Source organism: Lissotriton vulgaris, chromosome 1_2 (genome assembly GCF_964263255.1).
Source record: "Lissotriton vulgaris chromosome 1_2, aLisVul1.2, whole genome shotgun sequence".
In the NCBI taxonomy this organism is placed as follows: Eukaryota; Metazoa; Chordata; class Amphibia; order Caudata; family Salamandridae; genus Lissotriton; species Lissotriton vulgaris.
Genome location: NC_141686.1, coordinates 155807051 through 155834325, shown reverse-complemented (window position 1 = coordinate 155834325; position 27275 = coordinate 155807051). Strand labels below are relative to the sequence as shown.

General features: G+C 50.2%; 1 protein-coding gene across 3 annotated transcripts in view; it reads right to left on the bottom strand.

Annotated features, from left to right (window-relative positions):
* Window positions 1-27275, bottom strand: part of LARGE1 (LARGE xylosyl- and glucuronyltransferase 1) — a 1180278-nt gene that overhangs the window by 628039 nt on the left and 524964 nt on the right. The window lies entirely within an intron of this gene.

The window sequence follows — 27275 nt, the reverse complement described above, 5'->3', positions numbered from 1 at the left end:
TCAAAGTCTTCTTAACTGGATCAATCAAGTTAACACTATATAGAGGAGAGGGTACTCCTTTGGAGGGGTAGTCAAATTGTAATGTTGGAGGACACTTGTGTTTCCCTAATGTGTAATTTCCGGATAACATCGGTATTATCTCCCACTGTGCTATTCAAACATGGTGTTGTATTGTATGGTCTTACGAGCACTGTTAATAAAAAAAGAGTTAACAAAAAAAATCAAGTTAACACGAATACTTTTACATACCTCAACTGTGGTCACACTGCTGCCCATTCTATTGTAACATATGAAATTCCATCAGGTGTTTTCCCCCAATGCTTGTAGTCGTGCATGCACTTACAAGTAGATACAGTTGTGACTAGTGCGGTACCTGATCTGGAGGTACTGGTCTGGACTAAAGCAGCACGCATTGTGAGGTTGTGTTAGAGACGGACTTAGATCACGAAAGCAGGATTCATCAAGACCAACCTTGTATCCAAGAAACCCTCAGCACAGGAATAACCAATACATGATGACAGCCTTGGAGTTCTGTCTGAACCTATTGTTCAAATCTTGGCTCCCCAATCCATAGTACATAGAAGCAACAGGCAGCACTATTAAAACCACACACCACATTAATTAATAGTGTCTGAATTACGGTTGGGATCCTACCTGGGGATTCTGAACTAATGTTCAACAAGTATGGTTCTTAGATTAGCAGTGTAGGCCTGTTTAAACCCAGCAGAGATTACTTTGAGATTCTGTGTGGCACTCCTGTAAGTGCATTAAAACATGGGTGCAACATGAACAGACCTTAACACCTTGCGTGCGGTACAGATTTGCGCGGTGCGCTGAAGTTTTTAAAAACCTGCGGTTCATGACGAGCTGAGCTCGTCATGAGTGTACGAGAGGTGTACCTCATGACGAGCTGAGCTCGTCATGAGCGTCGAAGGGGGTAAACAACCAGACCATCGCTAGTGCCTGCAATTCCAGGCTAAAGGCAGATCCATGGGCCAAGCATAGATGCGGACAATCCGCCCACTGTCATGGTGATCACCTCACCGTATATATCTACAGACGCTGCTTCCAGGCCTGGGCTTTTCACCTTAATATAACTGCAAACAATGATCAGTATTCGCAATGAAGCATGGCTCTTTGTTCCTCTTTACGGTTCTTATTTGCACCAGGAAGCCCTGTTTACGGTAATGGTTTGTGCTTTACAAATTTAATAATAATAGAAGTAAAAGTATAAATCTTTATCCTCGATAGCCGGCATCGAAACAAATGCCAAAACAACCTCAGCTTCTTGTAGACTCACATCCCCGGCTGACCACTGCAAGGGAAGCCCATACATTAAATATTAAAATCAACCTAGGTCACAGAACGGGGGCAGGACAAATCACCCAATATCACTCATAACCAAGCATAGATGCTAAACTCCAAAGCAAGTGCCACATTTCAGACAACAACACCCCACCCCACAGTCTCCAAATAACCACAGCCTTCTCCGGGAGCATCAAACCGGAGGCGACAGCATCAATGGAATACAATCTTTCCTTGCAGCTCCGAAGTAAGGCTTTGGAAATTAAACTATCAATTTGTGTTTTATTCTCGGACTTGTTTCCATATAGCACGTCCACTCTGTCTTTATGATTCCCTCAGAGCTCCCATTCCTCTCTCCACAGAACAGCAAATTGAAAATAAAGCCCAGCTTGTGCCAGGTGCCATAAGGCAAGTGGAAGGGACCTGATGCCAAGTTTCTTCGCACCTGCCTGGCCTGGCACTCGGCCCGACTGCGATTTTCAGTTATCTTCCAGAGGATGGGACTAGACAAGCGGTCCAGCAGATGCGGCCGGTGCCAATGATAATACTTCGCAACAGCAACTGGGTATTTCTGAGGAGTGGCCCAGGGGACGAGCTGGCTTTATCACAGGCCCGGCAGAATCTGTGCAGAAATAACGCACAGAGAAACAACTGAAATATCTGCCAACGACAAAAGACTAGACAGGGTGGAGAAAGAAAGACTTCAACAAAAGCACCCACAGCTCTCATAGGGCACGGTTCTTCATGTACCTTCTCTGCAAATTCAGCTTGGATGGCCCTTCTAAAGTGCACAAGGGCGGATCTCTCTGGAATAACGAAGGAGTGATGAAGAACCTGGCAAGAACTAGCAGAGAGGAAGCCATCCCTGCAAAGGATGGTATGTCCAAACAAACTGCAAAAACAGACTCAAAAACATCAATTACCGACCTATCACCATGCACAAACCATACCTCCAAAATGTTGCAGCACGTGTCCCCAATGTGGTAGCATTGGAGTTAAGAAAATGACCCAAATTGAGGATGAATGCGTTTAAGAATGTAAAAAAGGCCAACTTTTTCCCCCTTCTTTTTACAAAGATGAGTATGTTTGTACTTTGGCAGTATATGTTTCTGGGTTTATACTTTCCTGTGAAAACCTGCAAATATACTTCAGGATGCACGAGCTTTATACCCGGACAGAGCGGAAGGACACAGTGCCACCTGCGGATCCCTGCTTTGAATACCATCACACTGACTCAGGTGTTTTTTACCGTCCAGTCACAGTACACTGAGTGATTCGTCCCTGATTGTTCTTTCGAGAATGCCCCTCAACTCCTGCTCGCGCTCGCACACAGCTAGCCTTGGGAATGCAAGTAGCTGAGGCAGCTTTAATGGCGTTATTAAACTTTCAGGGGGCACCGCATGAACGCCCTTCAAGTCAAGGTTTGTCCAGAATTTATGTGCGCCATATAAAACCAATGCATAAAATCTGCAAGACAACAGTTCACGTGCCGTTGTCAGAGTTTAAGACACGGCGCACTTTCTGGTCAAGAGCGTGCATTTATTTCTTGAAAAATTAATACCATGTGGTATATTGAGTGCCCTCAGTCACTCCTGATGACAAAGCAGTTCAGAATCAGAATCAATATACTTTATTCGGAGGCATGATAGCATCCATAAAAGCATCACAATAAACAACCATGCAAAAATGTGCAATATAAAAAGTGCCAAGTGGACATCACATAGTGGAAGACGAGCATGCTCCAGATCTTAAAAATAACTTTACACATGGTCTTCATGACGGTATTTCATCAGTAATAAAATGAGTTGAAGATAGGCATGAGCGGATTTTGCGGATTGGCAATCCGCGAATTTGCGGATTTGCAAACTCGCAATCCGCAAAATCCGCGAATTCCCGCGAATTTGCGGATTTTTTTTTTTTTTTGTGTTCGCCCGTGTTTCTGCCAGTTCGCGAGGGGTTTTTACAATTTCGCAATTTGCGAACTTACCTGTCGGGTCGCAAGTTTTGCGAACTTGTTGTTTCTACGTGTCCAACCTGTTTGGGACACTCTTCTTCATCACTGCCACTCTCTGTCACCACTGCCACTCTCTGACTACTCATGCCACCCTCTGGCCCACCCATGCCACCCTCTGTTTCATCACCACACCCTCTGGTTGTCCAGTGTACATTATTTTTGGCAAAGCAAAGCACACCTTCCCTGCCTCAAGTGACCTGAATTAATTTGGGGCTGATTAATGTGTCACAGAATATTTTTTTAGCTGGCACCTGCTTCCTTAGTGCGCCCTGATTAGTGATCTTTTGCACTTGCTAAGTGCTTTCATTGTTGCAAAATTAGTTACAACACCTGCCCTGCCCCAACTGACAATAATGAATTAGGGGCTGATTAATGGATTTTAACTTCCAGCCTGGCTCCTGCTTGTCTCCCTTAGCTGTAATTCAGGACCTTTGTGGCATATGTGTAACTATTCTGAGGTTCAGAGCAGGGTCACATAATAGTTGCAACTGGCAACTGAACTCTGGACTGGAGGGGCCCCTCAGGAAGCACTACAGGAAATGGCTACTAATGATGAGCCTGAACTTTTGAACCTGGTAAGTAGTTACTTTCAGTTTTGCTAAAATCGTATTTCTGCAATTTCGCACTTATTCGCGGGGCGCGAACTCACGCGAACAGTGCGAGCAGTGCGAGCAAAATCCGCTGCTCGCGGATTTGCGGATTTTTCAGGAAATTCGCAAATCTCGCGGATTGCGGATTTCCCGAAAATCCGCAAAATCCGCGAGCGGAACGGATTTTCCGCCCACCCCTAGTTGAAGATGGACCTGTGAGCTCGAACAGCAGATTTTAGAAAGGGCCCGACACGTAAAGTACTGTCCTCATTATCTAGTAATATTAAAAATCGGAAAGCAGGTCTACACTGTTTAAGATCATAGCAATACTTTTTTTAAAAGTGGGATTAAAAAGAGTTTGGTATATTTTATAGAAAATTGTAGAAAAATATCAAATGAAGCATAAATTGGCCAGATACATCGACACAGGGGCATCGTTTTGTTTCAAGGCCGTGTGCAAAACCATGGGAAAGCATAGGAGGTATTTCATGGTATCTGAGCTAAAAGGAAAAAGCAGAGAACGTTCCCATCGGCTTCGAGCACATCGAATATAATCAGTAGTGTGATCGACTTAGGAAAAAACAAGATATCTAGTCACATTATGTATCCCTTCCAGATCCCTAAGCCTCCATGCTTCCAAGGCAGCATGGACGGCTTGTGTCACCATTTTTTTGTTTACTCTAACACTAGTTTGGGGGTCATTAAAGATGGGTTGCATCCCAATATTAAAATATTCAGCCGTCACCTGTGAAATCAATGGGATTTGTAGCCCTGTATCCATAGAGGCGACCCATTATGATGTCTCTGGTCAAGGCAGCCTTGTCGTTCCGCCAGATCGAGAGCCAGAGGAGGGCTCGGCATATCCTTATCGGATCTGTTATATAGGGGACCCAGAGTTCTTTGTGAAGGATAAAATGTGCAGTCGAAATAAGGACAGATAACAAATTTCTGCAACATCTGTTTTCTTCCTGTTGGATAGCCAAGCAGTTACAAAACTCCCACACCTCAGCCCCATACATGGCAATTGGTAAGCATTAGGATTGAAATATTTGTAGCAGGGGTGAGAATGACCCCCTCCTTGCAGGTTGTGGAAGGCTGCATTGCAATCCAGTTGCTGTGGAAAATTTGATCAAACGGTGCACAATGTTTGGGGACCATGAACCCTGGGCAGAAAAAAGAATACCTAGGTATGGAAAAGTGTTAATACTGCTCAAACAGTGGGTGCCAATTTGTATGTTGGAAAGGGATCTACACAAGGAGACCGGAGGACATAATGTGTGATTTGGCAAAGTTGTTCTGTAAATCAAGAGAGGTCATAAAATCAACAGAAGCATGCACCAGCATATGCAGTTTCCTGGGGATGCAAGCCATGAGCACTGCGTCATCCGCAAAGAGGAGTGTAGGAAGCGGGTTACCTTTAATTCTAGGTATGTCTGTGGTGGAACGTAGCAGGGAAAAGTGAAGATTGTTTGTATGTAGGATAAATAGGAGCAGGGCCAGCACGCAGCTTTGTCTTACCCCCCCCGGTGGATGCCTATTTCGCCCGATACCTCCTCCTGAGTGCTCATACGCACTCTTGCCTTCATATTCTTGTGGAGATAGGCAAGGAGGTGAACTAGAGTTGTGTCCATCTCCTGCTCGATGAGCAGGCACCACAGTTTGACCCGGTTAACGCATTCAAACGCCGATGATAAGTCCATAAATGCTGGGTATAAGGGGGCTTGCTTTGCCACTCTATATTTCCCCTGGACTAGGCTTAAGTTAAAGCATTGCTGAACAGTTCCTATTCTATGCCAGACAGCAGTGTAGCACTGACGCTTCATGCACCCATCCATGTTTCGATTATAGATGATCCTGCCCCAGACTTGGTGTCGATTAATGAGATCGGCGGGTAACAGCCTGGGTGTGATCGATCTCCTTTTTCAAAGACAGCACTATAGTAGATGTACCCCAGGCACTGGAAGAATGGACAAGGTTGCTGAAGACTTTAGTGAGAAGGGGCACCCAGAATGCAACATTGACGCTTCAGTGCAGAGATCTCCAAACTTTTTTGCTCTGAGGCCCGCCTAAGCAAAATGTTTTGAAGTCTGGCCCCCGCGAAAACATTATGGCAAGGATTGGGAGAGTGGGAGGGACATGGCTGCATGCATGGGGAGGGGCTTATGAGATGATTTCAGGAGTACTTTTTCTATAGCTCATAAAAAACCACACTAAATATGAGACTTATACAACAGAAAATGCATCAAACAAAAACATGTAGTGTCACAACAATACTGATCCCCATAACTGGTGTGTTGTGAGCCCCTCAATGCAACTACCCCTACTGCACTTATGATAACTGAAGTCCTGAGTATCAGGCTATATCCTCTGCATCTTTCACCTCTTCCCCACTGTTAGACCTGGGGGTCCGTGTTGGCTGAGGTAGGTACCTTAGGCAAAATAGGGACCCTTGCTTCCACGTCAGGGAAAAGAAAGACATCTTCTTAGATTGCCCCTGCTCACCCCCTCAGTAGCCTGCCGCGAACAGCCAAGCTTATCTTCTAGGTAAGTGTGTAAAGAATTTGCAACCATGCTCTCAGAAACCCAATGATGACACCACAAACGGACTACACACTAGTTTAATAAAAACAAGTATATATTTATATAAAAAGTTATATGATGAGACCACACAATATAAATCCAACATATGAGTATTTGTAATATTCCTCCTGGCCGGTTATTAGGCCAGCCAGCCCTTGTAGGTTCTGGCGATATTAATGAGCAATTCTGGATTATTCACTGCAGCCCTAATGCAATGCTATGCAGTTCATGATGCAAGAATCAGGCACTTTGCAATGTAAAAATAATGCAGTTCGTTACGCAACAATCAAGCCGTTCGTAATGCCAAAATAATGCAATGCGTAACGCAACAATCAGGTAGTTCATTATGCAAAAACAGTGCAATGCGTAATGCAACAATCAAGCCGTTCGTAATGCCAAAAAAATGCAATGCGTAACGCAACAATCAGGCAGTTCATTTTGCAAACTAATGCATGCGTAATGCAACAATCAGGTAGTCCATTATGCAAAAACAGTGCAATGCGTAATGCAACAATCAGGCAGTTCGTATTGCAGAAATAATGCAATGCGTAATGCAACAATCAAGTAGTTCATAATGCAGAAATAATGCAATGCATAATACACTAACCTGGTAGTTCGGAATGCAGAAATAATGCAATGCGTAATACACTCCAGCACCGAGACAGTCTCTCCGCCACTCGTACTAACTCGCGGTCAGTTTCTGCCAACAGATGCCCACAACATAGGTATGGTGTAAATCAAAGTACAGCTCCGTACTACGGCCACGGTACTGCAGCTCCTGGCCAAGTATGGGCCGTGATACAAGCTGAAGCAGAGGCTTGCGCTGCAAGAATGAGAGCGGCCGAGAGCTTCCCTCTCCGAGCCCGCACCCCGCTCAAAGCGGCGACACACGTTACCTGGGGGGGTGAGACCTCGTTCTCCTCCTCTCGCGACTTGGGCCTCCGATGTGACTTTGTGGATTCCAGGCCGTTGGCTATAAAGATGATCTCAGGATCCAACAGGGCACACGCACACAGCGCCGTTGAGACTCACTTGAGCTTCAGGTGTGCCCGATCACAAGGCAATCCTCACAAAGGTCTCAGGCTGCCCGAAGCACACACACACACACAGCGTCGCTGAGACTCACTTGAGTTCCGGGTGCACACGATCACAGAACAACCCTCACGAATGTCTGAGGCTGCATGAAGTACACCCACACATCGTCGCTGAGCATCACTTGGACTCCGGGTGCGCACAATAACAGGGCAATCCTCACGAAGGTCTCAGGCTGCACAAAGCACACGCACACAGCGTCGCCGAGACTCGCTTGGACTCCAGGTACCAACGATCACAGGGCAATTCTTACGAGGGTCTCAGGCTGCAAAAAGCACATGCACACAGCGTCACTGAGACACACCTGGAAACGTTTGTGTTCCTGAGTTTCCAAAATAGGCAGCCAGCCCTCCTCGGGCCCTTGGGGACAAGTAACTTTAGGACACAGGACACAGCATAGTCCTTTTTAAGCAGGGGGACACAGCACCCAGTAAAATCCCTTTAGCCTCTCCTTGGTTAAATCAGCAAACTGCAGGCCAGCCCCACAACACACAGCACGGGTCAGTCCTTTCCTTCAGTCTCTTCAGCCGTTTTTTCCTTGGCAGAGGTTCCTCTTGACCATGAAGTAGTTTCAATCCTTTTCAATCTTGAGCAAACCAATGTTCCGGGGTTTCAGCTCTCGTAGTTATACACCTCAAAGTCTTTAAAGTCTTTGTGTTCAGGGGGGCACTGACCCCTGTCCAAACCAGTTCTGGGTGTCTCCCTGCCTGTGACACCTTCTTCCTTTGATAGTGGGGGTCCTTAATCACTCAGCAGGAGATGGAGCCATAACGACAAAAAATGAACCCCCCTTCCCCAAGCGCCTTGAGACCCTCTGGGTGAGTAGTGCGCTATATAAATCCTTGAACTTGAACTTGAACTTGTTTTATGGCGGCAGCCCAGGCCTCATCACCTCTACGGGCTACTCCTCCCCCCCTATTGCCTACTGCTGTCTCACCTCCTGCCCTGGTCAAGACATTCCCCAGATCCTATCACTTTTAGATCCAGACACCAAATCCACAACCAGGCAGAGACACACAGAAATGTTAGAGCACAAAAACCTAGCCATTTCTAAAAGAATGGTTTCTAAACACAAAATGCAAAAACCACCTTCACAAAAATATGTGTTATTGAATTGTGAGTTCAGGCACACTAAGCTTCACCTTTCCATCTTAAGCCTTTGGGAAGATAGGCTGGAAACCAATTACACAGCCTCCCCATTCTATCGTATGGGCATGATGGCCTTTCAACAGTGAAAAACGAAAGGGAGATTATTTTACTGTCAGGACATGGTACACACCTCAGTACATGTCCTACCTTTCACATGCACTGCACCCTACCCAGGGAGCCACCTTAGACCTACCATAGGGGTGTCTGATGTGCATAGAAAGGGAAGGGTAAGGCTTGGCAAGTGGGTGCACTTGTCTTGACAACATGGCAGTTTGCATTGCCTGCGCGCAGTTTCTTAGTGGCAGGCCTGAGTTTTCTCTTTAAGGCTACTGGTGTGGATGGCACAATTAATGCTGCAGGCTCACTAGTAGCATTTGCATTACCAGCCCTGGCACACGTAGTGCACTTTACTAGGGACTTTACTAGTAAGGCAAACATGTTAGTATGAATTTGTAGAGCACACGTTCACCCTGGGGTTTCTTGGCGCTGTGTACCGCTGGGGAACCCGTCCTGGCTTTCCCTGTGAAATGGTCCCTATTGGGCATCCCCAAGGTGAAGCCAGGCATCCCCGGCAGCGAGGGGGCCGTTATGGAGATTAAGCAAGCTATTGCCCAGAGTTGCAGCGTGGGACCCATGGTTAGAGAGGCACCGAGTCGAGATTTATCGAGCCCGCTGACATTGGTTCCGTACCCTGCCGCGTCGGGAATTGAACCCTGGTCCCGGGCCGACCTCTGCTTCTGGGTCTGCCGCCTCTAAACGGTGAGCCACACTTCTCCAACATACCAATCATGGACAACCAATTACCATTACACTTTACATAGGATAGGGAGAACTTGCACTTTGACACTGATCCACAGTGGCAAAGTGCCTAAAGCATCTAAGTTGGCAACACAATGTCAGAAAAGTTGGCAACACCAAGTCAGAAAAAAGTTCTAGGGGAAAGCAAAACGTATAGGAAACTTCAGCGAAAAAGGGCCAAGTCCAACACCCACCATGCCTGACCATCACTTCAATCTTTAAACAGGCTCTCTGTCCCGTTCAAACGAAAAAGAGCTCCCACATGTTGTATCCCTTTTTTCTACAAGGGACCCCCTCGGTCGTAATGCTAGTAAGGAAAATAAGCTCCCATGTCCTTTTTTTTTAAGGTAGACAGTCGTAATTGTGATGCAGCTGGGCGCCAGCCCTGCTACATCTGCTCCAATCATCATAACCAGCAGTGGCCATTTACACACCTAACAGCAGTACCTGCTGCTCTGATGAATGGCCCTTTAAAAAAAAAAAGGCCACTTTTATTGCCCCTTTCTGGCCATTTGTAAACATAAAAATGAGTCTGCATGCAATGCTCTCTATTTTAGGCCATCTTTTTGACAATATCAATGAATCTCACTTCTTTCCTGTTAGACGGACCGGGAGGGTCGGCCGAGATTACGGGGAGAGGTCTCCAGGGAGAGCCGTCTCCAACGACTGTACAGACAAGCAACTTCCCCCCCACAGACGGACACCACACAAGATTGAAGGTTAACGAGACTTTATATGCAATTCTTAGGTTACGTTGATATGATACAAGGAGGTCTGGACTCAGGGGTCCCCTCGGTTCTGATCTCTGGTTGAGGAAAAGGGTAGCGGGACAGTCTTAGTTACCAATGAGTTTAAAATAGCTCTCAATCCTCGAGCTCGGCGTTCTTAGATGATCGGGCCGTGGAGGAGCCAAGCAGGTCCCGAGATGGATGAAGGAAGGACGACGGTCCGCGGCGGAGCCTGCAGGTCCCGGTGAAAGATGACGGTTACAACGGTCCGCGGCCACGCCAGCAGATCCCGACGACGATGAAGGATGAAGGTTACGACGGCTGTGGCAGCGCCAACAGGCAGGACGATGGTGCACAGGACAGAGCTACGGCAGCGCCAGTAGTCCGTCCAGGATGAGTTCCTCTTTACGTCTCTCGACTCCAAGATACAACTGCCTTCCTGCTCTGGAGCTGCCCCAGTTATAGGGCTGGCGTGCTTTGATGTCCGGACCCTCGCACTTGGAGGTCGGGAGGTCCGGGATGAGGGAGTCCAGACACCCAGCAGGGGGTGGAGCCAGCGCCCGGGGGGGCGATGGGCGAGCGGCACTGGGCGGGGGAGAGCCATCGGCACCTCTTTCTCCCATTGACTTGCCAAGTAGCCTGCTCACCTCCTGGGTGGAGAGTGGTGCCGGAATGTCTGAGGCCGGGCTAGGCCCAGGGTTGAGGTCGATCGGGGGCCAGGCGGCCTCGTGGTGAAGTGTCCAAGATGGCGGCCCGGGCTGGGCGCGTGGGCCGGCAGTGGATCGGACCCACGACGTTAACATGTTCGAGGGCAGGGGTCCCTGAGGGGACGTAGGACGTGCAATGGTGGTGTGTGGTGCTTGCGTGACTGGGCTCGGGCCTGGTTGAGCCGGGGGAGAGCGGCCCGTCATGTGGCCTGTCCAACATGCGTCCCCCCCAGCTGAAGGCGGGGAGAGTTACCCATCCTCTTGGGGACTCTCCTCGTCGAGGCGGAAAAACCGGGACAGGCCATCCGCGTTGGCGTGGTCGGACCCAGGCCGGTGTTCGACTGTGAAGTCCATACCTTGCAAGGAGATGGACCAGCGTAGCAATTTTGGGTTTTCCCCCCGCATATGCATCAACCACTGCAGGGGTCGGTGGTCAGTCTGCACCCGAAAGTGGGTGCCAAAAAGGTAGGGCCGGAGCTTCTTGAGGGCCCATACCACAGCGAAGGCTTCCCTCTCTATGGTGCTCCAGCGTTGCTCCCGTGGTAGGAGTCTCCGGCTGATGAAGGCCACCGGTTGATCAAGGCCTTCGGTGTTCACTTGAGACAGGACCGCCCCAATGCCCTGGTCGGAGGCGTCCGTCTGGACGACGAACTCCCGGCTGTAGTCTGGGGCCTGGAGCACAGGAGCGGAACACATGGCGGCCTTTAACTGTTCGAATGCCGCTTGACACTCTGGGGTCCAGTTCACCTTCTTGGGCTGATTTTTTGACGTGAGTTCGGTGAGAGGCCCCACTATGGTACCATAGTCTTTCACGAACCTTCGGTAGTAGCCCGTGAGGCCCAGGAAGGCTCGCACCTCAGTTTGAGTGATAGGGGGCTGCCAGTTCTGGATGGCGGCAATTTTCAGCTGTAGAGGGGCCACTAGGCCGCTTCCCACCTGGTGTCCGAGGTAGGTCACCGACCCTTGTCCAATTTGGCACTTGCTGGCCTTGATCGTGAGGCCAGCTCGCTGAAGGGCTTGCAGCACTGCTTGGAGGTGGTGGAGGTGCTCGGTCCAATGGTGGCTGTACACAGCGATGTCGTCCAGGTAGGCGGCGCTGAACTCTTCGAGCCCCGCCAGGACCTGATTGACGAGCCGTTGGAAAGTCGCTGGGGCATTTTTCATGCCGAAGGGCATGACCGTAAAATGATAGTGGCCATCGGGGGTGGAGAAGGCAGAACGTTCTTGTGCTCGGGGTGTGAGGCCGATCTGCCAATAACCTGCTGTCAGGTCGAAGATGCTGAGGTAGCGGGCAGCGCCCATTCGGTCGACCAGTTCATCTGCCCGGGGGATGGGGTGTGCGTCCGTTCTGGTGACTTCATTCAGGCCCCGGTAGTCGACACAGAACCGGAGTTCTGGTGTGGTTCCGGGGGCGGCTGCTTTGGGGACCAGTACGACCGGGCTGGCCCATGGACTGTCTGAGGGCTCGATGACCCCGAGCGTGAGCATCTTAGCTACTTCCGCCTGGATGCAGGCCCGTACCCGATCAGGTACGCGGTAGGCCCGGTGGCGGATAGGAGGGCTGTCTCCGGTGTCTACATCGTGCACACACCAGGAAGTGACACCTGGGGTGAGGGAGAACAGACTGGCGAACCGTGATAGGAGGGCTTGGCACTCTTGGCGTTGTTCTCTGGTGAGGGTCTCCGAGAGTCGGACCCCATCCACGGAACCGTCTTGCTCCTGGGTCCGCAAGAGGTCAGGGAGAGGCTCGGAGTCGTCTTCAACCCCATTGTCTGTGGCCATCAAGAGGCTGAGTTCTGTTCGTGCAAAGTGGGGCTTCAGTCTGTTGGTGTGGAGGACTCGGAGTGGATTCCGGGAGGACTCCATATCGATCAGATAGGTGGCAGGACCCTTGCGCCCGATTACCTTGAAGGGTCCCGTCCATTTGTCTTGGAGAGCACACGGCTCTGTGGGGGACATTACCCAGACCTGTTGCCCCGGCTCGAATTCAATGGATGAGGCGTTCTGGTCATACCATTTCTTCATGTCCTCTTGACTGGCCTCTAGGTTGGCTTTTGCTAGGTCTCTGAACCGCCGGGACTGGTTGCGGAGGGTGAGGAGGTACCGGAAGACATCTGGAGGACTCTTGGCCGGAGGCATCTCCCAGCCTTCTTTGATCAGGCTGAGTGGCCCCCGTACTGGGTGCCCATAGAGCAGTTCGAATGGGCTGAAGCCTAGGGACTTCTGTGGGACCTCCCGGTAGGCGAAGAGGAGGCACGGCAGCAGCACGTCCCACTGGCGACGGAGGGGCTCTTCCAATCCCCCGATCATCCCTTTTAGCGTGCGATTGAACCGCTCAACAAGTCCGTTTCCTTGGGGGTGATAGGGGGTCGTGAAGCGGTAGGTGACCCCACACTGTTGCCAGAGGGACTTCATGTATTTAGAGATAAAGTTCGTGCCTCTGTCGCTGACGACTTCTCGGGGGAACCCCACACGGGAGAAGATCCCCATCAGGGCCCGGCCGACCACTGGGGCTGTCACGGTCCGGAGAGGAATAGCCTCAGGGTAGCGGGTGGCGTGGTCCACTAGTACCAGGATGAAGCGATGGCCTTGTCTTGTACGCGGGTCCAGGGGTCCCACAATGTCTATTCCGACCCTCTCAAATGGGGTCGTGACTACTGGAAAGGGTTGCAGGGGGGCCTTTAATTTGCGGCCGCTCTTTCCACTGGCTTGGCACGTGGGGCAAGATCGGCAATGCTGGTGCACATCGTTTCTCATTTTGGGCCAGAAGAAGTGGGTCACTAGGCGGCTGTAGGTTTTATCTTGTCCCAGGTGCCCTGCCAGGGGGACATCGTGGGCCAGATTCAGCAGGAAGCCTCTAAAGCGGAGGGGCACTACTAGTACTCGGTTGGCCCCCAGCTCGGCGATTCGTTGCTCGCTGTACAACAGATCATTGTCCCAGTAGACCCAATGAGTTCCGGAGGTATCCCCTGCGCTTTGGGCGAGCGCTTGTTGTCGGAGTCCCTCGAGGGAGGGACAGGTCTTCTGTTCCTGACGAAATTGTTCTTGTGTGGGTCCCCCTTCTTGAGCCCACTGGTCAAGATTAGCGAGGTCGGAAGGTTGAGCAAGTTCGAGGGGGATGCCATGGTCGGGGGTCTCGGCGGGGGCGACCGGAGGCGGTGGCGCCGGCCATTCTGGTTCTTCCGGGTGATGGTTGGCACGGGCGGCCATTGACCGGGTGGTGACGCACGCCCAGTCCGGGACGCCCAACATCCCCAAGTGTTCTTTTCGCTCCACGGCTGCCCACGGGGAGCTTTCCAGGTCATTTCCGAGGAGGCAGTCCACGGGGGCGTCGTCTCGGACCGTTACCTTCAACATGCCGGAGACCCCTCCCCACTCAAAGGGGACGCAGGCCATCCGACACAGACTTTCCGAGTTGTCGGCTGATCGCACAGGGCAGAGAATGTTCGGTAGATATTGTTCTGGGGTCACCAGATGACAGCGGACGGCTGTCACACTGGCCCCGGTGTCTCGAAGGGCTTCGGCCCGTTGTCCATTGATGCTCACCCATTGGCTGTACTTCTGGGTGTTAGCGGGTAGGGGGACCCGCGGGACCAGGTCTCTTCCCCCTAAGCACGCGAGAGTCATGGCGGCTGGCTCCCACTCTTGATACTCTTGCTCGTCTGTTTCTTGTTCCTCGGAGATCTGTTCTTCCCCTAGTGCCGCGGCGGCCACATGGCGGGGTTTTGGACTCTGATACTGCGGGCAGCTTGGGTCGTTTGCATAGTGGCCGACTCGTTGGCATCGGTGACATGTAACATTGGCTCTGTATCCCGGTCGCGCCGGGGTGCTACCCCGGTTGGCCGGGGGGGTGGTGCTGGTAGTGGGGGCGGCCGGAGTGTTGTCTCTTCCTCGTCCTTGGCCCCCTCCTCCTCCTCTGGATCGGTGGTGACCATTGTTGTTCCTGTTCTGCTCGTAGGACCCATTCCGGCCCACTCTGGTGATCTCCCACCGGTCAGCTTCGGCTGCGAGCTGCCGGGGATCGGTTAACTTGCTGTCGAGGAGGTGTTGGCGTAGTTCAATGAAGCAATTGTTGGACAGATGCTCCCATACCATCAGATTGAACAGCTGCTCGTAGGTCGTGACGTTGTTCCCTCTGATCCAGCCTTCGAAGGCTCGGCTAAAGTACGTTACATAGTCCACCCAAGTTGTACCCGGAATGCGTGTGCAGTCTCGGAACCTCTGACGGTACATCTCGGGCGTGAGGCCATAGCGGGTGAGGAGGGCCGCTTTCATATGGTCGTAGGAGGTCATCTGGTGGTCTGGGAGCTGTAACAGGGTATCGCGGCCCTCATTGAGGAATTTGCCCCATAGGCCGGCTCCCCAATCGGTTCTATCGATCCGGTGCGCAGTCATCGCGATTTCATAGGCCTTAAACCATTGCTGGATGTCGTCTTCTCGAAAATATTCTCGGACCACATCCTTGGGGATGTGTACTTTTTTCTCCGTGGTCCCTGGGGTGTGTGGTCTGTCGGGCACCCCTAACTCTTTATTCTGCTTGCGCAGGTTGATCTCGGCTAGGTTCCGTTCGTGCTCGTACGCTAGTTTCTTTTCCTCGAGCTCCCTTTGCCTCTGTTTCTCCTCTCTTTCTTCTCGGAGACGTAGGTGCTCTAAGTTTATTTTTTGTTCGGCCAATTTGAGTTCTATGTCCATCTTGAGTCGGGCCATTTCTAGTTCGTGTAGTCGGGCTTTTTCTCTTTCTTGGATCTCGTCTCGCGAGAGACTGGTTCTTTGCCCCTCAGGGGCCGTGTTGGTATTTTTCGCGGTGCTTTGCTCAGGGGCTTCGACATCCCCGGTCTCTGCCCAAGATTCTAGGGCATGCTTAAAATCGTCCTTGGTGCTTAGTCCGGTGGTAGCGATACCTAGTTCGATGCAGAACTGCTTTAGTTCACGATGGCTGTATTCCTCTAGTTTTTCCATTTGGAACTTCTCAGTTGATCCGCTCTCTTTAGTCGACATTGTGGTTCGTTGTGGGGTGAGCTACTCTCTGTACGTTATGCGGTGATTCGGATCGCGCCGCTGGCCACCAATGTTAGACGGACCGGGAGGGTCGGCCGAGATTACGGGGAGAGGTCTCCAGGGAGAGCCGTCTCCAACGACTGTACAGACAAGCAACTTCCCCCCCACAGACGGACACCACACAAGATTGAAGGTTAACGAGACTTTATATGCAATTCTTAGGTTACGTTGATATGATACAAGGAGGTCTGGACTCAGGGGTCCCCTCGGTTCTGATCTCTGGTTGAGGAAAAGGGTAGCGGGACAGTCTTAGTTACCAATGAGTTTAAAATAGCTCTCAATCCTCGAGCTCGGCGTTCTTAGATGATCGGGCCGTGGAGGAGCCAAGCAGGTCCCGAGATGGATGAAGGAAGGACGACGGTCCGCGGCGGAGCCTGCAGGTCCCGGTGAAAGATGATGGTTACAACGGTCCGCGGCCACGCCAGCAGATCCCGACGACGATGAAGGATGAAGGTTACGACGGCTGTGGCAGCGCCAACAGGCAGGACGATGGTGCACAGGACAGAGCTACGGCAGCGCCAGTAGTCCGTCCAGGATGAGTTCCTCTTTACGTCTCTCGACTCCAAGATACAACTGCCTTCCTGCTCTGGAGCTGCCCCAGTTATAGGGCTGGCGTGCTTTGATGTCCGGACCCTCGCACTTGGAGGTCGGGAGGTCCGGGATGAGGGAGTCCAGACACCCAGCAGGGGGTGGAGCCAGCGCCCGGGGGGGCGATGGGCGAGCGGCACTGGGCGGGGGAGAGCCATCGGCACCTCTTTCTCCCATTGACTTGCCAAGTAGCCTGCTCACCTCCTGGGTGGAGAGTGGTGCCGGAATGTCTGAGGCCGGGCTAGGCCCAGGGTTGAGGTCGATCGGGGGCCAGGCGGCCTCGTGGTGAAGTGTCCAAGATGGCGGCCCGGGCTGGGCGCGTGGGCCGGCAGTGGATCGGACCCACGACGTTAACATGTTCGAGGGCAGGGGTCCCTGAGGGGACGTAGGACGTGCAATGGTGGTGTGTGGTGCTTGCGTGACTGGGCTCGGGCCTGGTTGAGCCGGGGGAGAGCGGCCCGTCATGTGGCCTGTCCAACATTTCCTCTTTCTCCTGGACCATTACCCTGAGGCCCCAGGGGTGGAGAGGATTAGGGCGCTGCATCTGAATGCAACCCTGCTGGCCTTCTACCTGCCGCCCCATGGACTCAGCTATCACAAAAAAGACTGTCTCTGAACGAATAGGCGGAATTTGAGGTGCCTCCGCCAGAAAGCAAAGGTTGTGGCGGTAGTACAGAAAAGAAGAAACCAGCCTTTTTACCAGCTTTAATTGACTGAGTCACTTAAAGATAGAGCCCCTGGAATTATGAGCTTCTGCAGCAGCAGCGTTTTCCACGTAATTATGAGTTTGCCCCATTTGCTACATAATCCATCACCCGCTGCATAATCTACAGATTTTAACAAATAAAATTTCGCTCACATGGAACAAAAGTTGCATGTGGCAAAGTGTTCTGGAGCAGTGGAAGGCCCTTTTCAAAGATTGACTGGTAATCTTGAAGCTGCTCATTGCTGTATTTGAGTGTAAACTGGTACTAATCAGGTGAAATATTTACCCGGACAGCGTTACCATGAGTTAAAATGTCTAAATAATGAAGTAACGCTAACCACAAAATGTGCCGCATTGTGCTGCATAATTTATCTTTTCTTTCTGCATAATTTAGTCAACCTGCTGCAAAATGTGGTCCTCTCCTGCTGAATAATTCCAGTGGCTCTGCTTAAAGCTTCATGGCGGTAACGATTTATTCTGTTTGAGGTGTAATGTAAGGGTGTTATCAGCGGAGTTCTGGAATAATGGAGATATAAAAATGTCTGCAATAGATACAGTTTGATTACTTTTTACTGAAAACTATTTTAAGAACTTCCTTCATCTCAAACACAGCCTCATTTTGCAGCAGCCTAGCTTAGACTATGTGATCTTCCCTCAGCGCTATATAAATACAAACCTTTTTTTTCCTTTACTATCCTTCTGCTATCCTGCCGAATCCAAATAACTGACTAACCTATCCACCACTTAAAATGTACTTGCATGTTTTAGTATGCTAATTCAACACTAATCCTCTATGGGTCCTGGCGTAGCGTGCTACTCGCTGGAAAAGCGCTTTGAAGTAGGGCTGGGCGTAGTTTACGAAGTAGCGCTACGCGAAGCTACGCAAAATGCACTTCGCACTACACGAGCTACACGTAGCACTACGCGAACTGCGTAGTACCCAGGTCGCACTGTGCAAGATGCGGTTTTCAATGATTGCACAGTACAGACAAGCATCCGGCACTGTGTAATTATTGAAAACGGCAACTTGCACAGTGCGAGCTGTAGTTTTCTGCCGCTCGAGTAGATTTTTACTCGAGCAGCAGCTTTCTCAGCGCGGACTTGTAGTTTCTCAACGCGAGCGGTCGCGAGCATACGCAACCACTTGCAATGAGAAACCGGACCTCCCCGCGTTGATAATCTCGCAGAGAGGTTTATTTTCCACACTTGCGATCGGCAACTTGATGTTGCTAATCGCTAACGAGGAAAAAGTCTCACCGGGATTTTGCTTGCTAGCGCTAGCCAACTTGACGTTGAGGACCGCGAGCAAGCAAAAAATGACCGCTGTACGTGTTTGCACTGTGCTACGTGCAGTTCGCAGAGTGCAAAGTAGCGCAAAGTTCGTAAACTACGTGAGCGCAGGGTAGCGCCCAGGGTTACTTTGAAGCCTCGTCAGGGGTAGTAACCGCTTTATAAATTACAATACAATACAATATATTGTCCCTCACAAGTACCAGTTTTATATCCACATATAGCAATAAGCCATAGAAAGGTGAACAGTAAACCTTTACAAAGGGCCTTCCACTGCGGGGCAACATGTGTTACTGCATTTTTAGTAACTTTTGAACCCTTTGAACTAGAAAAAAATAAATTTCCGTTAAAATCTGCGAAATATGCAGCAGATGATGGATTAAGTGGCAAATGCGAGAAATCCATAATTATATGAACAAACGCCGCTACTGCACAATTGCATAATTCCAGTGGCCTTTACCATAAATACAAAGGTCACTATTCCTCTGCACCGACTAGGGTTCAATTATTTGTCACTGACCTTTAAACACACACAGACATCTGCAATGATGGTAGTTAATTACTGAGGATTCATAATCTAAAAGAGTACATTTATCACCAGTTAGTTTGACTTGCATTTATTTTTCAATTAAGTCGTTAGTGCATTATTTTATATGCACTTACATGACTGTGAAAACACAAAACCCTTAAAGACCCTGCCAGCACACTCACTGACCCCAGCCCCCACGATACTCCGATCACAGTTCTTTATTCAATGGCTCCGAATAAATGAAGACAGCCTGGAAAAGCGTCAAATAAACATCACAACACTTCTAGGCTATCTGCTGTTTTGCAGCAGCATTTGCGCCCCGCTGGGAACCCATCCATGGCCCACCGGGTCTAGTAGGTCGATCGGTACTCCGTCAGGGTCTGGCGCCTTACCTCCTCCATTTTGATTAACAGCGTCTTCGACTTCCGACACTGTTGCCTGAAAGCCTGATGCTAGGCCAAGGTCTATGATAAAGGTGTCCAGTGATGCTGGTGCAGCGTATATTTTGCCGAAGTGCTCCTCCCAGGTGCAACTAGCAATATGGCATGTGATAGGACTGGAGGACCTTACATTTATGAGCTTCAGCTCAGATACAGTGGACCAAAATAATTTACTGTTGCCCACCTGGAATGCCTGGACTAACATTTCCCAGTGGCTTGTTACTACCTCCTGATGCCATTTAACAGTAATACCTTTGGGCCCAATTATGAGTTAGGCAAGGACGGCCGTCCTGCAGCGAGACAGAGCCAACTGCCAAGCAGCTGGCCTCCCTACCCTCCGAATCAGGAGATTCCTGCAGGGCTGGTGGGTGAACAGCGGCGGAGTCATGACAGCAGTTCCCTTTACTCAGTAGACAAACTGGAGGATGTTCGAGGTGTACACACTGCCAACTGCAGGACATACACGAAAGGGATCCCAGTCAGTAGGTGCAAGTCTGCCATTCGAATCCTCCCACTCTGCTTGCGTGACCATGAAACAAAAAGGTATTACATCGCATTCTGTGTGCATTAGTGACATTGCACATGGGCACAATAATCCTAGTTGCAGATTTGGCCACTTGAACTGCCTTTCCACCGACTCTCGCATGGTGGTGTCCCCACCATGCATAGGTCAGCGGAAAGGGAGTTCATAATTGGGCCGGCAGAAAACATGGCGGTACCCCCACCATGGACCGCCTTCACTTCTTTTGCCGCTGCTGCTGTAGCAGGATTACATTTGGTGGTCTGAGGGCGGTTTTACCACCTGCTTCATAATCCGGCGGTTGGAACGCCTGGGAAGCGGGCAGGAAGACTGCCAGAAAGCGACACTGGTTCCCGGAAACGCCAGGGTCGTAATCAGGCCCTTTGTATTGTTTACAATGGAGGACCACTAGAGCTGAATCACTGGGTATAGATAGCAGGGCTTGGCGGAGTGCCCTGTTAGCTGCTGACTATTCAGCATTAAACCATTGTGGGGTATGAGGATTAGACTTAGGGGGTTTCAAGAGGGTCTTTCTAATCCCAACAAAGAGATCTGCGAAAGCCTCCACCACCTGACTGCCCTGGTCAGCCTCACTCAAACATAAGTTTTCCAGGTTAGTGCGCATCACCTTCTTAAAAAGATGTGCAGGGTAGCATGTACTCCACATCAGCCTTAAATTATCGGTAGTAGGTTGCAAATTACAAGCTCTGATATCCCTTCTTAACTTTCCATTGGAATGAAGTAGCAGGTTAATTGCAATGGGATTATGGTCACTAGAAGTGGATGGTTACGAGCTGCGGTATTGGTGTCCATAGGCATTGGCGGATTGCTTGTGCTGAGGGAGTTGAAGAGAAGCTCTTCCGTGACCTTGATCCAGCTACGCCTGGGGAGGGGAGACAATGATGACCGTGGTGTATGGTGGGCGTGGCAAAGGTGAGATATACGCAGTGATGGTAAGTCCAGGAGATATTGGTGGTGTGGCTGTATTTGATGGTTCCGAAGAAGGCGAAGATGGGGTTGAGTGAGTGTCCGGCTGTGTAGGGCAGTGCGATAACTAGCTGCTTGAGTCCGATGTTGGCGAGGTTCTCCAGGAGGGAGGAGGTGTTCTGGTCACTGGGGTTGTCCAGATAGAAGTTGAGGTCTCCAAGTAGGATACAGTCTGTAGATGCGAATGCATGGGGTGCGATGAGGTCTACAATGGCGTCGGTGAAGCGGGCCGGGGGCCGGGGTGCCTATAGATGAGGATTCCTGGACGGTGGTGTTGGTCTGGATCTTGAAATGGAGGTGTTCCTTGGTCGCCGTAGGGTTGTTAGAGTGCGTGGTCAGTCGGAGTGTTCTTTTCCTGGATGGTCGGGCGGTCCTTGCGGGTGATTTTGTAGCCGTCGGGGATGGTGATGTCTGGTCCGGAGCTGGGGTTGGTCTAGGTTTCTGTGAAGAAGGAAATCTGAGGAGAGGTAGTGTCAAGGAGGTCCCAGATTTCTGGGTTGTGTTTGTGGAGGGACCGCACATTGAGGAGGATGCAGTTGAGCAGGACGGGTGCGAATTTGATCGGCTGGGCGGCAAGAGGAGCTGGTGTGTTGGCAAGGCAGAAGGTGCGTTGCAGATCTGGCAAGCGAAGGGTCCAAGGGTCTTCTTCGGTGATGCTAGATGGCAGGCGACATGGAATCCTGGGTTGAGGCGAGGAGGGTGCTGGTGTCGCAGCGTTGGAGTGTCCCTGGCGCTGGGCGCCGTCCAGGCATGGGCGGGCGCAGACAGGCTTGCCTTTATCACATCTTTGGCATGCCAGTGGCGCGCCTCCTGTGCGACTGTGCAGCAGGGGACATTAAGTAGTGCTGCAGGGGGGTTGGACAGCTGGGAGGCTGGAAACGCCGGAGCAGGAATGGACACTGGAGGGTGGCGGGCCGTGGGGGATTACAACAGCAACGAGAGGGAGGACAGGAAAAAAGTAATTAAAAGAATAAAAAGCAAAGAATAAAAAACAAAGCCAAAGGTGGAGGCAAAAGGGCAGATTAGAAGAGCAGGAAGAGGGACAGAAACAGCAGGAAGAGGGACAGAAACAGCAGAAAGAGGGTCAGGAGGGCAGCCTAGCAGCAGAGCAGTGACGCTCTACCGCTGACCACCAGGGATGAGGCGCAGGCAGGAGTCCGTGGGTGGAGGAGGGCCTCAAACTCCTGACCTCCGGGTCAGCAGCAGCAGATGGGAACAGCGGCAGCAACTACCAGACGGCACTGTGCTGTGGAAGGAGAAAGTCCACTAAGGGATAGTGGACTGCCTATCGGCGCGATGATGGCTGGGACTCAAGAGTCCCTTGGACATGCTTCCACAGGGCCGGTTGGTGGTACTTCCCAAGGAGCGGGAGCCTGTTACACGCCGTCAAGCGCTTGAAGGGGATGTGACCTTCTCCTCCCCCGGTAGCTGGTGCCTCCTGGCACAAGGATGTCTGGGACTCAGAGTCCCTGGACGCGCTTCCACAGGGCCAGTTGTTAAATGATAACAATGTTTAAATTACCAATATTCAGTGTTTAAAATAAACAGCAGTATCTTTGAGTGCTGAAAGAATGGGCAGAACAGGTATTTATTTTCCTCTAGTTCGGAAGTATTATGCAATTAACATGTTACTTAAATATAACATAAAATGTATCTTAGATTCCAGGTGGAAGACATCTTAACTGCAAACAGAACAGTGGTCAATATGCAACCAGTGCTAGACAGGAATGCATCTCTTCTAAACTTGAAAGATATCTAATTTGTAAGCAGGCTTTTAACAGGGTAAAAAAGTAGGCCTGGGTGGAGTTTGTGAAGTTCTGCGTAGTGACACAAAAATCTCAGCCAAGCTACGCGGAGTTCCGTGAGCGGCGGAGTGCATTACCTTGCGCCATTCGTGCTGATTTTTGGAGCTATGTGTCTGACCTGTGTTGTAAAATCATCACAAACTGTATCACACACAGTGCAAGAGGGCGCTGCTTCTTACTGCTGCTCGAGTAGAAGTTCCTCTCGAGTGGGAACTTCCTCAACGCGAATGGAACATTTGTCAACGCGAGCCGTAGTGACCATCCACGACCGCCCGCTTTGAGAAATCTCGCTGGTAAGCGGTCTAGCTTTTGATCCAACTTACCATTGCCTAATGCAAGGAAAAAACTCTGCTCCGCTACACTGAGTGCAATTTTTTGGAAGCACAAATTGCGAAAAACTCAGCAAACTGCACGAAGTTCACTGCCCAGGCCTATAAAAAAGGAGAACGAGTGAGGAACAACTAGAGCTCATGGAAACCATTCTTGGATGTAAAAAAAATGCAGACCTGTGGAAAAGAATCAATAACAGGGCCGGACTGGCCATAGTGGGCACCGGGCAATACCCTGGTCCGCCGCACAGGTGGGAGTCAGTTTTGGGCCCCTGGGGGCAGTTTTTGTTACAGGGCAGTTTTTGCAGCATAGCTGTAAAATCGGCCCTGTACCAAAATCGGCTGAAAACCGGCCCCGGCAAAGAGCTCGGCGGCACCCCCAACCCCCCCCCCCCCCCCCCCCCCCCCCCTTCCGAGTGGGGAGGGGGGGGCGCCGAGCACTTTGCCAGGGCCGGTTGTGGTTCCCAGTCCGGCCCTGATCAATAGTGCCAGCCTGATTCACTGAGAGAGGTTAAAATGGACCCTATCAATGGCTCGTATTCGTCACACCAGGCTCTACACATAGAAACAGTACAGACACTAGAGCGGCCTCATACTTCAGCTCTCTCTGCTGGATATGGCATCATATGTTAGTCTCAGCACAGAGTTCTCTCTTGCGCAAGACTTCATATTACACCAAATTCTCCTTGGGAGTGAGATTGATCAATACTTCATACACAGTGGGCCAGTGGGACTCGTCATATTACATTATATTAGATTGTTACTGGCTTCCTGAGTGACCTTTCCGAGAACGTGTGGTAGATAGTGCTCTATGCGGAATGGCCTATATGGGAGATTCTGGGTTAGGTGCGCGAGATTCTCGGGCACGCTGCAAATATGGTGCAAGGCTCTATAAATAGGTCTTTTCCCCTCTCAGCCAACCCTACAGGTCTTACAGCGCGGGGATGCCTCCAGGTCACCAGGCGCTCTACAAATCTTTAAATAAATAAAATAATAAATATGCTGCACTTAAGTGTTGCAAAGAGTATAATAGACAGATTCTTGCATGCCTACTAACAAACTGTATACCTCATCTGTGCCATGCGATCATACAGAAAGGAAGACACTTGTCTTCAGCATTCCCTGAAATTAAATGCAGTCATTGCTTATTTGGGAGAGTAGAGTTCCATAGTTTTAGGTCTGGATGGAGAAGGAGCTTCCACTATTTTTTGCTTTTTTGAATGGTGGCACAGTCACAAGGATTAAAGAGATCTTGTTTGCTGAGAAGTGTGGAGCTTTTGTTTTTGTAAGGAAGGATGGCCATTCAAAAATTGCTTGATGAATGATGCACAGTGCTTTAAACACAATTGTCGGAAATTGAGTTTTTCATTTGTGCCGGGGTTCTCCTACCAACTGAATAAAAACAGTTCTGAGAGAATCTCTGCACAACCCCTGTTAGCTAAGGCAAAAGCAACAGTCAATCTTCAGAGAACGGTGTGCTAAGTTCAATCATTACAAATTCTATACCAATTTAGACAATAGAGAAAAGATAATGAGCAAAAATACTTCCATGATAGGTTAAGAGGAACTGAAGCTATGAAGTGTTTGCGCCTTAAAAAAGCCAGGCATTATTGAAACAAGCATTTACAATGCAATAGGTCTCGCAGCATTAAAGTTTGAGTTATTGGCATTGTGTATGACAATGCGTTGCATAACATTTTTAGCAAACTTTGAATTGGTGAGCAGTCAGAGTGTGTGCAAGAGTATGCTGTTCTTGAAAGCAGTGTGGTACAGAGTGCAGGAATTTGGATGACCTGAGCAATGTGGATGATGCACTTCACGCATGGGGCTGATGCAGTTATTATTCACACAGCTCTGATGATGCACCTCACGCACGGGCTCACAGTTGTTATTCACACAGCTCTGATGATGCACCTCACGCACGGGGCAGACGCAGTTTTTATTTACACAGCTCTGATGATGCACCTTAGGCAAATAAACCTAATGTGCGCATTGAATGGGCAGTGTTCAATTGATGTACCACGGGTTTGGAGAGTTCCAAAGCTGTTAGAGTACAGCATACATGTTGAATATTTGTTTAAGTGTTTTGTGGGCTAGACACACACTAAAGTATGTACACAGGTACACAAACGCACCCATTCCCCACGCCACCGCCCTCTGCAGTTTAGGTTTGAGAGGGGTCAACATCGAATAGTTTTTCGTTAGAGTTTCTCAAAGGACCTTAAGCTGATCCAGAGCCCAAGCTTCCAGTGGCTCGACAGCTTCTAGTTTCAAAATCTGCCTTTTGTCATGGTGACTTTTACATTGTATATGTGGGATCTACATTTATTCATAATGGCTTATTTTTGCTTCTTTTCAAGCGCCATCTACTGTTCAGGATTTTCCTATGCCAAAGATATAAGCCATACAGAGGAAGAATGACAAGTGCTCCAATCTGCCCTGCACTGGTAGGGCAAGTGCTGCTGTGTGCAAACGAAAGCCGTTTCATAGGCGTTATAGCAGGGGAAGAGCGTTTTGCCCGTCATGAATAATCTGGGACAAACAGGTTCTAAGGTCCTTTGGTACTGCATCTGAGATCTCACTGGCCATGTCCTAAAGGGTATGTTCATATTGGCCTAATAGACTGCTTTTACGCATTGCAGTGGCAAGTTGCCATAAGAAAACACAACTTTGCCAAAGGCATTAATCTTCTTAAAATTGCCAATGACAGCAATATGTGTGCGCGCACTCGAAAACGAAACCTAGCGTGGGGGCGGTACTTCCGTCTTGTGCGCGAAGCCCGCGCCCACGGAGTTCCTGGTCCGAGGAGCAGTGGTGACGCGGGGCTCCCATGCCTGAGGGAGAGCCCCGCGGAGGCGACAGAACACCAGATTGGCAGTAAGTGGGCCTTGGGGGGCGCTCATGTGTGTGTGTGTGTGTGTGTGTGTGTGTGTGTGTGTGTGTGTGTGTGTGTGTGCGCGTGTGTGGGTGTGTGTGTATGTGTATGTGTGCGACGGCGGGGATGTCTCTGTATGTGTGCGTGTATGTGCGCTCCTGTGTGTGTGTTTCTGTGTGCGACGGTGGGGGGGGTGTCTCTGTGCGCGTGCGTGTATGTGCGCTCGTGTGTGTGTGCGCATGCGTGCAGGGGGAGGTGTGCCTGTGTATGTTTGCGCTTCCCAGGAGACAGCCACGGCGAGCGTGGCGCGTGCCAGTTTCAAATCGCCTCCAAGGCGATGCGCGCAGCCAGGAAGCGAGAAAGAAGCTACCTGGTGCCGACAAGTGCAGTATTTACATTTCCTAGAGACAGTCAAATATTCTGAAGGCAACACGCCCGAGCTCTGCAGAGCAGAGACTTGTGCTCTTAACCCTTCACGCGCGGAGCTCTGACAACAAGCAAATGAGGCTGGAGCTACCAGTTGGCTGACGATTTATGTAAAAATGGGTAGAACATTTGTGTTTTCTACACATTGTGAATACACTTTCACTCTCACACACGCTCCCTCCATGAAATATATGTACAAGTCGTCAAACAGGGCCAGAATTATTAGTGATCTCAAATGTACATTATCATATATGATATATATCTATACTTTTCAGACAAGTATGCCGTGTACTTGCGGGGTTGTTGTAGGCTTGTTTATTCAGTGAGTGGACTGTAATATGTAGCCTCCGACATGTTTCTTGAATTACCCTCCGACATCAGGAGCTATTTCACTGCGAACAGACCCCTCGGCCTGCAGGTACCACAGATAGGTGTGAGGCAGATACGCAAACCCAATTAGCTATTTTAACTGGGATTGACATACATGGCTATAGTGTACACATATGTGTTTGCAACAGACAGAAACTCCCCGATTGTTTTACTGGGAGTAGAATCTTCGGCTAGTGAGTACCCACAAGTCTCTTAGCAGACAACGACACCCCCTGGGCTGCTTTCCTTGTTACCGGGTTAAAGATGGTGCTGCATGCAACGTTGGAAACAGCTAGAGCGGCCGACTTTGAAGCTGGAGAACTACCAGGTTCTACTCTGGCGCAAGACAAGCATTCAGCGATTTTGGGCAAATCACAATCTCCCCGTGCC